We start from the raw sequence: 12,254 nt of genomic DNA on the forward strand, positions 1-12,254 counted from the left end.
TCAATATATATTTCTTTCCCCCTTGGCTGGAAAAATCTGGTATTCTAAGATTGGGAAGTGCACGTTATTGCTTCACAGAAACACAGATAAGAGAGGATGAAGACCCCCGGTAGCGCACTTGCCTTCCTTCGGGCAGAGCGCCTAGGTGGGTGCAGGCTTAGACCTCTACGCTCAGCTGTGCTGCTCTCCTCTAACCCCAGCGTTAATTCTCATGCATTTTCCAGGTCGGATTCATTCGTGCCCCCTGCCCACGAACACCATCATGCTCAACTTCCTGTTTTCCTATTTTTGCCAGAGATGCGTGTGCAGACCCAGACCCTGCAGATACAGGCACCTCTGAGTCCTTCGGCCCAGAGCACCTGACCTCTGACCCCCAGCACAGGAAAGCAGCATGGTCAGGAGGGGTTAAACTTCGGCTGAAGCACAGGTAAGAGGCACGGAGGGCTGCGCTGAGCGGTTCGGAAGAGGGACTTGGCTGCTGGAAGAGGGAATTGGGGGCAAGGCTGGTCAAGAACACAGACGAGTGAGAGAGCTGAGGAGGGGCTGAACGAGGAGGTCAGATGGAAGCTCGGGGTTCAGAAGGATAACCACCCGAATGACAGTTTTCAAACTAGGTTCTGAAGAAGCATCAAGTTCCTGGGAGGTAATCTGGGGGTCCCTCAAATCATTTGATGCAAATATCTTTTTTAAAATACATTGACGGGCTTCCCTGGTGGCACAGCGGTTGAGAATCTGCCTGCCAATGCAGGGGACACGGGTTCGAGCCCTGGTCTGGGAAGATCCCACATGCCGCAGAGCAACTAGGCCCGTGAGCCACAACTACTGAGCCTCTGCGTCTGGAGCCTGTGCTCCGCAACAAGAGAGACCACGATAGTGAGAGGCCCGCGCACCGCGATGAAGAGTGGCCCCCGCTCGCCGCAACTGGAGAAAGCCCTCGCACGGAAACGAAGACCCAACACAGCCAAAAATAAATAAATCAATTAATTAATTTAAAAAAAAAAAGAAAAAAAAGAAAAAAAAATACATTGACAACTGTATTTAAAGCTCTAATTAAAAACACTAAAAGAGATACACCAACATCTTACACTTTGGAAATGACTAATGCGTTACATTGTACAACAAGATTGATTCATCTTTGAACTGATATTCACTGAACACGTCTTATCTCTAGTTGAGGAATGTCCTGAGATTACAAAGTTGGTCTAATAAAAATTTGCAGCTACTTATCTCTGCTTTCTGTGTGCTAGGGCTTTGCCTACCTCATCAAATTCTCACACCAGTGCTGTGAGGTTTGCACTAGTGTAAAGGCATCTTGTTAGGAGACGGTGGATTCAAATCCAGGCAGTTTGAGCTCACAGCCACTCCACTCTATTGCCTCAGCAATCAGCGTAACAGAACCTACTTCCTAGGACAACTGTGGGAATTCAATGAGATAAGGTATTCGGCACTTAGCACAGAGCCCGCTCGTGGGGAACAAGAAATAAATGTCAGGTGAAGTAAACATTAGGTGGTGGTATAATGATGTCCTGGTTATCATTCTCATCATGCCTTTCATCACTGTCACATAGATCTGTGTGCCAGCATGAAAGGCAGTATAATATAGTGAGTAAGATGGGGGGGGGGTGGTCTGTGGAATCAGCCTACCTAGAATTCAAATCTTGATTCTGCCACTTAATAGATAACTGCAGGTAAGTTATTTAAACTTTGTTTCCAATCTATAAAATGAGTTTAATAACTAATCTACCCCAAAGAGTTGCTGAAAGGATTGAAAATGCTAATATACATAAAACACTTAGAGTGGTACCTAGCCCATCATAAGCGCTCAGTAGATGTTGGTTATCATCGTTGTCAATTATCCTGATTTCAGTTTGGGGGGCGTGACTCTTTCATGTAGACACGTGGGCTTGGATTAGAAATAAATAAACATTATAAACTTAGATTTATGCAATTACCCATGTTTATGGATATGCAAGTATACCTTAAAGTATTTGTTATATTTCCTATAATCCAACAACACTTGTATATGGTGTCTACATTAAGATTCTTTGTAAGGTTTTCTTTGAAAAAAGGATTCAGAAGAATCCTTTTTTGGTTTGAACTTTTTTGGTTCAAAAAAGTTTGAACCTTTTTTGGTTCAGTTGGTTTGAACATACCAATTGAGGACAGGCTGAGATTTGCAGAAGGCTCCATCTCTAAGAGAAGCAGCTGGCAAAAGGTTGCTCCAGGGACAGCCTGAAGAAGAAGAATCCCCAAGGTTACTGCTATTCCTTTCAGCCTCCTAGGATCTTCAAAATGTAGAGGATCAGAGCCTTTTATTTAACGAGACTTCACTGAGGTGTGTAGGTTAATGTAGCATCAGTGCCAAAGTACTTTAGGCCAGAAAGTCGTAGTTAGGAAGTTACTGCCCTGGCCTGGGTGGGCAATGATCGAGACTTGAACTTAGCAGGTGGTGATGGGACAAGAGATGAGACAGATTTGGTTTGAATTTAGGAGACAGATCAAGAGCAGGTGAGGGTGGGAGAAGGGAGAAGGGAGATTAAAGAGTGTGACTGCTAAGTTTCAGCCATGGGGCACTGGGGTAATTGTGGGACCATTCGCCAGAAGGCAGGAAGAGCTGAGACTAGGTGGGGCTAAGAGCGTGAAGAGTGGAATCACACAGACCTGGGTTTGAGCTTGAAACAATTGAAATATTTCATAAAACAATCCTTAACAGTTGGATGAAACAAATGAACCTCAATGTATGTCCTGTTGGCATCCTAACCATGCAGAGATTGTCATTATAACCATGAAGCGATTATCTTTAAAACAAGCTGGGTTGCCCTCACCAGCGTGGTCAAGACTGGCTCATGATGCTGTGTCTGTATGAAGGGAGACTGTAAGGGAGCAGATAGGCAAGCAATTTCCTTTTGAAAAAGTCATGACCTGGATGTTGCATACATCACGCCTGCTCCTACCCTATTGGCTGGAATTTTTACTCTACTTATACTCTAAGAATTTTACTTGTGTGTGTCTTGTCTCCAAAAGTATATCATAAGCCCCTACAACAGTCCACCTCATAACTCTTCCCTATCCTCTGAGGTCTCTGCAACCCAGGTTTTACTGATGTTGGACTGAACTTGGAAATTGGTGTGGTTCTCATCCAATTTATTCAGATCCCAAATCCTGCCCATTTTGTTTTTTACTTTTTATTTTGAAATAATTTTAGACTCACAGAAAAGCTGTGAAAATAGTACAGAGATTTCCCATCCACCCATCACCCACCTTTCTCTAATGTTAACATCTTTGAAAACCATAGTGTAAATATTAAAACTAAGAAATTAGCATTGGTGTAATACTATCAACTACAGACTCTAAGGCTTTATAGACTTTATTCAGATTTCACCTTTCTTCCCCCCCGCTAATGTCCTTTTTCCATTCCAGGATCCTACGTTGTATTTAATTGTCATGTTTCCTTAGTCTCCTCTAATCTGTGATACTTCCTCAGTCTTTCCTTGTCTTTTATGACCTTGACACTTTTGAAGAGTATGGGCCAGTTATTTTGTTGAATGCCTTCTATTTCGGTTTGTCTGATACTGTCTCATGGTTGGATTGAGGTTGAGCATTTTTGGCAAGAATACCACCGAAGTGATGTGTCCTTCTTAGTGTGTCCTCTCCCGGGTTACATGGTGTCAATATGTTTTACTACTGGTGATGTTAACCTTGATTACCTGGTTAAGGTGAAGTTGCCAGGTTTCCTCACTGTAAAGTTATTGTCTGTCTCCTTGTAAATGAATACATATCTTGGGGAGAGATAGCTTTGAGGCTATACAAATATTCTGTTTTTCCTCAAACTTTCTCCCACTGATTTTAGCATCTATCAACAGATATTGTCTGTGACAATTATTACTGTAATGTTCTAAAGGTGAGTCTGTATTTCCTTCATTCCTTCCACATTTATTTTTATTTATTTTTTATTTTTTTAAATTTATTTTTGGCTGCGTTGGGTCTTCGTTGCTGCACGCGGGCTCTCTAGTTGCAGTGAGCGGGGGCTACTCTTCGTTGCGGTGCGCGGGCTTCTCATTGCGGTGGCTTCTCTTGTTGTGAAGCACGGGCTCTATGCTCACGGGCTTCAGTAGTTGTGGCTCGCGGACTTTAGAGCGCAGGCTCAGTAGTTGTGGCGCACAGGCTTAGTTGCTGCGCGGCATGTGGGATCTTCCCAGGCCAGGGCTCGAACCCATGTCCCCTGTGTTGGCAAGTGGATTCTTAACCACTGCGCCACCAGGGAAGCCCCCACATTTATTAATTGGAAGTCTTCTGTAATGAAGAGCTGTCTCTTTCCTCCATTTATTTATTTATCCTTACTATTTATATCAGTAAGGACTCCTTCCTATTATTTTATTTTGTGGGTTATAATCCAATACTGTTATATATTTTATTGCTCAAATTGTTCCAGCTTTGGCCGTTGAGAATTCTTTCAAGCTGGCTGTGGTCTAAGTCCTGTTTTGAAATATGGGAAGGGGTGAGGTGCTGATGTCTTCAGACAGAGCAGACATGATGTGCTTATCATCCTAGGAGTCTCACAGGTGTTCAGGTGGAAGGTTAGTAGTGGGCACTGAGCAAATCTAATTCATGACAGGTCACAGAAGCCTGCACCGATTTTGAAATTGAAAAGGGCTGGGATCACCTCATGAGCTAATTCCAAGTCCAATGGGTCATGGGTATGTGTAGCTCCTTTTTCATGGAGAAAATAGCCAGAAAGGATTTTCTCACTTATTTATAAGAAAAAGGAAAGAGCAAAAGGAAGAAACTCCCCTCCGCCCTCACTCCAGGTATATACAGAGACCAGCCAAACCACCAAGGTAAAGAGAGAAAGAAGCTCTTAGTGGTCCAGGGCTTAATATTCGCACACATCCAATCCCACCTTTCCTTTTTTGCTTGGATCCCTGAGTTCTCTCTTGTCTGACTTGTCAATAGGAGTCCTATGATCTAACTTATCTCGGCAGAACTTCTCCCTAAAATCTGTCAAGCCTCAGGCTAGGGTAGTTCAATGAGTTAGTTCAAGAGACAAAATGTTCCAGCTTAAAACTCAAGATTTTCCAAGCCAGTGCTTTCCTCCATGAACTTCCTGACCCTTCCTCATCCTCCACCACCAGTCACCACCATCATTATAATGACCATCTCATCTAATCAGTAAGCACTTACCATACATGGTGATATGTGCTCTGTAAAGTAAATTGAGATGAATGGGTCATAGAAGCTCAGGCTTTGACTCTTCATTCATCCTTATTTGGGCAGCAAGGTTAGCAGCTGGCACTTGCACTTCCATTGGCAGTGAGTTCTGTCCCCTTCCTGCTGACATAGTGAGCTCAGGACAGTGTGTCTCAGGAAGCCTCCGTGGATGTTGGTGTAGGACCTCTTTCAGTAGCCTCCAAAGGGTGGGAAGCTTAAAGCAATCAACGCGCATTTTTGCAGACAGCAGCATTTTTGCACGTGGAGGAGGGTGCAGGTTTAGCAGAGAAGATCAATGAAAAAGGAAACTTCCTGATTGCAGTTTGATGCATTTTATCAGCAGATGATTTTCCTTCCTTCCCTCCTCCTCCTGCCCACAGAATAGAATTCTGGCATTCCCAAGCTGTGTGCTATTGTCTCAGATGCTGGTTCTTCTCAGGGAAAGTTACTAAGGGTCACTATCTCTTCTTCCCTCTTAGAGAGCAGGAATTGAATTTTAATGGGCAATCTACAGAGGTGGCTGGGAATGAGTCCCTCCCACTTGCACGGAGCTTAGTGAGTTCCAGGCGGTTCAGGCTGTCTGATGGGAGTTGCAGGGAATCGTTGAGAAGCCTTTGTAGCCCAGGGAGGAAGAGAAAGAGCAGTTAACAGGATGAAATGGCTTTTTATCCCACTTCTGAATATGACATGCAGTTGGCCAGAGGGTTGTTATCTAGGATGATTCTCTTTGCCACAAGGTAAGCCCACTGTTATGTTAGAATGAGTCTTGCATTGCAGGATTCTCAACTGATAAGCCTTTCACAGGTATCTTTCTGATGTTGTGCTATATCTATTTATAAAGAAAAATTAATAACCAACCACATATTAAATTTAAGCCCATTTCTCTAAGTTGTCATGAAAATTCTCATTATTTGAGCACCTCGGGTAATTCAGTGTGCTATTAATATTTCTGTGTGGAAATTTTCAATCATTTTCTCTCCTATATATACAGTCACCGTATTTCTTGTGATGTACGTATTTAGAGTGGCTTTTTATCTCATTCAGATTAGCAGTTGCTTTTTGTTGTGTACTTCATGGTTTTGCTTCCCCATTTCCCCAGGGAATTTCAAATAAACAATTTCTTTTACTCACAAGGAATGGCTACTTATCTATGTACTAGTAGCCAAGTTCTGTATTCTCATTGCCAACGTTTGTATAAAGAAAAGGAACCTGCAAGTGTAGTCTCAATATTAAAGAAAAGGTGTGGTCTTCTCATTTAACTTTGAGTTTACATGAAAAGAAGTGTGTATTGAGATTGCTGGGTGTACAGTATTTACCTCCATCACAGTTGAAGGTTTAAATACTTGATTATCTTTTCCCTTATTCACAATAATTTGAATTCAGCTTTTATCCTTATACAATCTTTGATTTGAAATTTTTGTTCAGAGCTATGCTTAATGCCAATGTTTGCATCCCTAGATGCTTTTACTTAAAAGGAAATATGATATGGCAAAGAACAGGTGGCTGCACCAGTAGTGGTAATGTTCTGGATCTCCAGGTGACTTGAATATTTACTTTATTATTACGGGCATTCATTTTGTTATTATACCATGTAAAAGGTAAAAAAGAAAATATGAACTGCTTAGATTATAAAACACATATATAAAGAGAGGCATCCAGGGCTGCTTTTTCAAGTTTTATTTGGCATCCTTTCACTTGAAGGCGAATAAGAGAGAGCATTCTTCTGAGTTTTATTATTTTCTCCCCAACAGTGTCAGGTTATGTGTGAATGGTGGTGGTGGCTAAACTCCTCCTTGTTGTGAAATTTATTATGGAAATGCCGGCAGGTAGGAACTGAGGGGCTGGAGCAAGTGTTCATAAAGTTGTCATCCACTTTGCCTTAAAACCTTCACTATTCTTTTCATTTGGGTCTTTTCTGGTATGATTTTAAAATATGGATTCTTCTTTTGACCATTGTTTAAGGTCCCCATCTAAAATTAATGCTTTCTGTCCTTTTGTTTTTTTCTGTTGTTGTTGTTGCCTTTAACTTCTCATTTGCAGCCTCTTCCTCTAAATGAGGAGAAAGTGAAATAGAGAAGAGAAAAACACGATACAATGCATGACTTACTCCAAAAGAGAATTCAGTGTCTTTAGTGTTAGAAGTTTGGGGAGCATTTATTTGTTTTTGTTGAAAGGGATGGTGTTTAGAAAAAAAGCACTACCAAAAGGTAAGGCTTCGGCCTCACAAAAAAAAACTTTTCGTTACTGTTTTGGCAAATGAAATTTAACTTATACCTTAGCATTGCATAAAAGTTAATTAGCTTGATTTTGAAATATCTTGGTTGGTATGTGGTGTAAAGGGTATCCTTTAAACCCTCAGAGGGGACAATCTTCTGTGGGATTACCCACAGAGGAGGAGGGTGCCCAGCTGTAGTGGTGGGTACCCTGCCCCTCCTGCCCTCAGCCCTGCAGCCCCCTGGGTGCAGGGGAAGAGCCCTAAGCACCTTCATCGTGTCCTGCTGAGCCGCTCCCCATTTGCCCAACAGGGGTCCTCTGGGAGAGCCTCCAAACAATTCTGGGGCACACACAGCGTTTCTAGTTCTCTGTAACTATCTCATCCTCTCTGAGGTCCATGAGCATATATTTGTGGATGTCTGCGTGTGTCTCTGTGTGGAAGATAAAAACAAACAGCATGAAAGTGATTTCTCTTTCAGCCCTGGCAACATATTCTATGACACAGAGTAGAGTAGAGTAGAGTAGAGTAGTAGAGGAGAAAAATTTTAAATCATAATATCCGATATCTCAAGAAATCAGTAAAAACCAGTCCCTCCTTCCTTCCTCCAACAAATAAAATGCCCAGTCGCAAATTGAGAGTTGACAAGAAGAAACTGTGGATAATTAGCGCTTATGCTAGTCTATGTATGCTGTGTGATTCTATTGTAATTGAATTTGAAAGTCAAAGAAAAACAAACATGAATGCTGTTACAGAGCAAAGATGTTATAGTGTTCGTGTCAATTTCTGCCATGACATATAGGCAAACGTTGAAGTGTGGGGAGGAGAGCTGACTATCCTGATTACTCTGTAGATGTCAGAGTTGAGGGGAAGAGGGAAGAAAGGGGGGCATATTGAGAAAAAAGACATTTCAACATCATCACCCATTGGTGGCTAAGTGAAAAACACCCACCCCCATGGCTGTGCCCTCTTTTTTATGGTAATAGTTCTGTGTGGTCATGAATCAAATTTAATCTTTAAAAAATGTTTCAAAATGGAGGGTGAGGAGGAGATAATCTAGCAGTGAAATGATGTTGGAGTAGGTGTGGAGGAATGGGATAAAGTATCTTACAAGAAAAGGTTTTTTGGGTTTTTTTTACCTTTTATGCAAATTTTAGATGTTAGAGTCTTAGGTCGTCTGTCTGTTAGCTGACTTCACTCTTACTTGTGATTCAGTTGCCAAAGCCAAAAGTCCCCAGGGCATATTATCAAGATGTGACCTTTGAAAGAACTTCTCTTTCCAGACGGGACTGTGTGTTGCCATGGGGTTATATTACTTAATGCATACCTTTCTACCCACTGAACCACTTTTTAAAGACACAGATGTTAGGCAATTATAAAAGCCTCGGAAATGTTTGCTTGTTAGATTTTTCTGTGAATCCAAAAAGTCAGAGTATAGCCTTGAGGAGCCCAGTAGTCATAGAAACTAGAGGTTAGGGATGCTGAAAAGGGCCAAAGGATATCTCAAAAGCAATGTCTTTGCCAACTGTGTGCTAAGGGACAATTACACCTTTTTTTACATTTTGGAAGATAATGGGTGTTTTCAACCCTAAAAGTTCTTGAGAGCTTGTCTCTCTTCTGTGAACATGTAGAAAACATATCTCAACATAGGGTGATTTTTTGTTTATTCCAGAGAGAGTTTCATCTGGATCTATGAATGAAACAGTGCTATGAGTACAGCCCAGTGCGTCTTAACTTGGTCTTAGTTTTCAGTGGCTGTATATTTTTATCATCAGTGTTTGGGGCACATAATTTTCCTATAAACAGGAAATGCCTAGAAAGGCATTGTTGTTCAAATATGAATCATCTATTCTTCTATACTAAAGAAGGTGTAATTATAATCCCCCCCTAAGAATCACTTGCACAATGACATTTAATTATTCATGTTAAGTTTGTTTCCCCTTTAAAGCATGAAAGGGGCAACTTAGCAATAACTTAGCAATAACTACCAAAATTGCAAGTGCATTTTAGTTTGAGCTAGCAGTTCCACTTCTAGGAATTTCTGCAGATATGTGGACACAGACAGAAACCAGTGTGTAGACATGGTTATTCATTGAAATTATTTGTAATAACAAAAGACTGGAAATCAAAAAGTGTCAGCAAAAAAGGGTCTGGTTGAAGAAATATGTTATATGCACACGATGGAATACCAGGCAGCTAAAAGGGGGGGAAAAAAAAAGCTATGAGGAAGCTCTGTAAGTACTGATATAGAATGATCTCCAGTAGATGTTGTTAAGTTCAAAAAAGCAAGGGGTAGAACACCACATAGCTTTCCTTTTGTGAAGCGGGTGAAAAGAGATATGTTCATATTTGCCTATACTTGCATAACAAAGCACTGGAAAACGTACATAAGAAATTAACCACAGAGGTTTGCTGTAGGGGGAAGAGAAATGGGTGGAGAGGGCTGGGAAGGAGAGTAAGACTTCTTAATGGCTTTGATCTTTTTTTTTTAAATTATGTGAATTAATTACCTATTCAAAACAATACCTGAAGTAAATATGGGGAAAATATTAAGATTTGATAAATTTTGGTAATGAGTACACATTAGTGTTTTTTATATTCACTTGAGTGCATTTATGTATGTTTGAAGTATTTCATAACTTTTTAAAAGATGAGGAAAAATAGGGAAAAAAATAACAGTGATACACAAAAGAACCTTAAGAAACATGTTTTATCCCCTGCTAAGCACAAAGTGTTCAGTAATTATATCATGAAGACTCTCAACCCAAATCCATGATATGTTAATTCTGATAAACCTAATTTACAGAATACATTGATATTAGTGTTTTTTCTTTCTTTTTTGGGGGGAGTGGGTAAGACTAGAATCTTGTTATGATGGACTTTGTTGTCTATTATAGCATTGTGTACTAAACAAATGATGGCAGATGGGGGTTAGTAAGTGGATTAAGAAACATGATGTTTTCTTTGGTAGTGCTGGTATTGAGTGTATTTGGTATTTTTACATGTTCAACTCATGTCCAGTTGATAACTAGCATGGTTTATAAAGTTAGTGCACCCAGAAGAGCCCAAGCAAAGTCTCGGTCATAACAGTTCATCAAAGAACAGCATCAACAAAAAAATTAACTCCAACTCTTAGAATTTCTTATCATCCAAGTGGTGGTTGTCACCTTCTCCATTTATCCAAAGCATACCAATGCTTCAAGGTCATCCAAAGTCCCACTCTACTGCCAGGCCTTTGGGCCAACTTCAGACCCCATTCTTGATCACTGGCAGCAAGGGAGCTTTTTGGTGCTTAAACCAAAATCCTCAGGAGCTAGCTTGGCCCAGTATGATCTCATGACTTTCCTACCATCTGCTCTTCATTCCCAAGGCTCTGGCTACAGTCTGTTCTGCTTCTTGAAATCCGCAAATTTATTCCTGCCTCAAGGCCTTTGTGTTTCTGTGTTGTTTCTGCGCTAAATACTCTCTGCCCCCAGCTCTTTGCAAGGTTGATTCCTTCTTATCATTTAGATCTGGTTCGGATGTTACTCTCTCAAAGAGGCTGTCCCTGATCCAAAGCAGGATCCTCAGTCACACTCTCACATTACCCAGTTCTATTTCCTTCAGAGCCCTTATAACTACATGAAAATTCCCTGTTTATTTGCTTACTTGTTAATTGTCTGTCTCTCTACTCGGCCCAGCTCACCTCTTTTATACTGCTCATTGCTCAGAAGTTAAGAACACAGGCTCCGGGGACAGATGCCTGAGTTTAAATATCAGCTCTGCTCCTCACAACCCTTGTGACTGTGGATGGGTTGTTTAGTCTCTCTTGATTACCTCATTTTCTCATTAATGGTCCTGTATCATAAAGATACAGTATAAAGGTTAAGTGAGAAACTGTGTGTCAAGTGCCTGGAATGATGCTTGGCACTCAGTAGACACTCAGATATTTTTCGAGTGAATGAGTAATACTCTGATGGTCTTTAATACTTTTTCTTGCATCTGAGGCTCCCCAACAAGATTATAAACTCCTTGAGGGCATCTGTGACCTCCCAGAGCTCCAGTTGTGCTTCAGCAGGGTAGAAGGCACATAGTAGGTGATCAGTGAATACTGCTCGAAAGACGTGAACTGCTTTATTGTAGATTTCTCCAAAATATGCTTTCATTCCTGAATCTCTCTGTGTGTTAGGGCAAAATCATCTAAGAAGGACATCATGTCACTTGCTAGTTCCAGTTTCATCAGCCTACCCGTCCTACGCAATTAAGCTTCCTTGTTTGTGGTTAGGAATGCAACAAAAGGGCTTTGTTTGAATTACATGCACACACAAAACTTAGTTGGCTCAATTTTAAAACTAAATCGTCTTCTGACTCTTATTGATATGCTCATGATGTAATATGCTTTAGGAAAATATTTCCTTATCTTCTTTAAGATCAGAGTGATCCTAAGATGTAAAAGCATGCTGTGCTCTTTAGGAATGCTTATTAAATTATTTGCATCATTGAAAAAGTCAATAAACAGCTGTTTGACTTTTTTGGTTATCTCCAGGTACAGTGAATTATATTTTCAAAATGAGAGGCTATTTTTAAAATACTTGGCTTTTTAATAGGTAACACATGTACATAGTACATAATTCAAAAGTTAGAAAAGGAAATAGAGTGAAAAATAAGTTTTCCTCCCCAGAGGCAGTCATTGGTTCTAGTTTCTCAAGTATTCTTCCAGAAATACTCTTTACATTACTAAACGTAAGTGATTACGTATGTTTTCCCCCACATACAGCAGTATACTGTACGCACAGTTCTGTATCTTACAATTGTCCTTTAACCATATATTTTGGAGATATGTCCATATCCATAT

The 12,254-nt window shown here is 40.7% G+C and overlaps 1 protein-coding gene across 2 annotated transcripts in view; it reads left to right on the forward strand.

Moving 5' to 3' along the window:
- Positions 1-296: 296 nt before the first annotated feature.
- Positions 297-12,254, forward strand: part of SHROOM3 (shroom family member 3) — a 63,466-nt gene continuing 51,508 nt past the window's right edge. For both annotated transcript variants that reach the window (XM_061192383.1, XM_061192384.1), the window contains exon 1: positions 297-427. The gene's annotated coding sequence lies outside the window, so the exon portion shown is untranslated. The remainder of the gene's footprint in view (positions 428-12,254) is intronic.

The sequence above is a fragment of the Eubalaena glacialis genome, chromosome 5, assembly GCF_028564815.1.
Source record: "Eubalaena glacialis isolate mEubGla1 chromosome 5, mEubGla1.1.hap2.+ XY, whole genome shotgun sequence".
Classification (NCBI taxonomy): Eukaryota; Metazoa; Chordata; class Mammalia; order Artiodactyla; family Balaenidae; genus Eubalaena; species Eubalaena glacialis.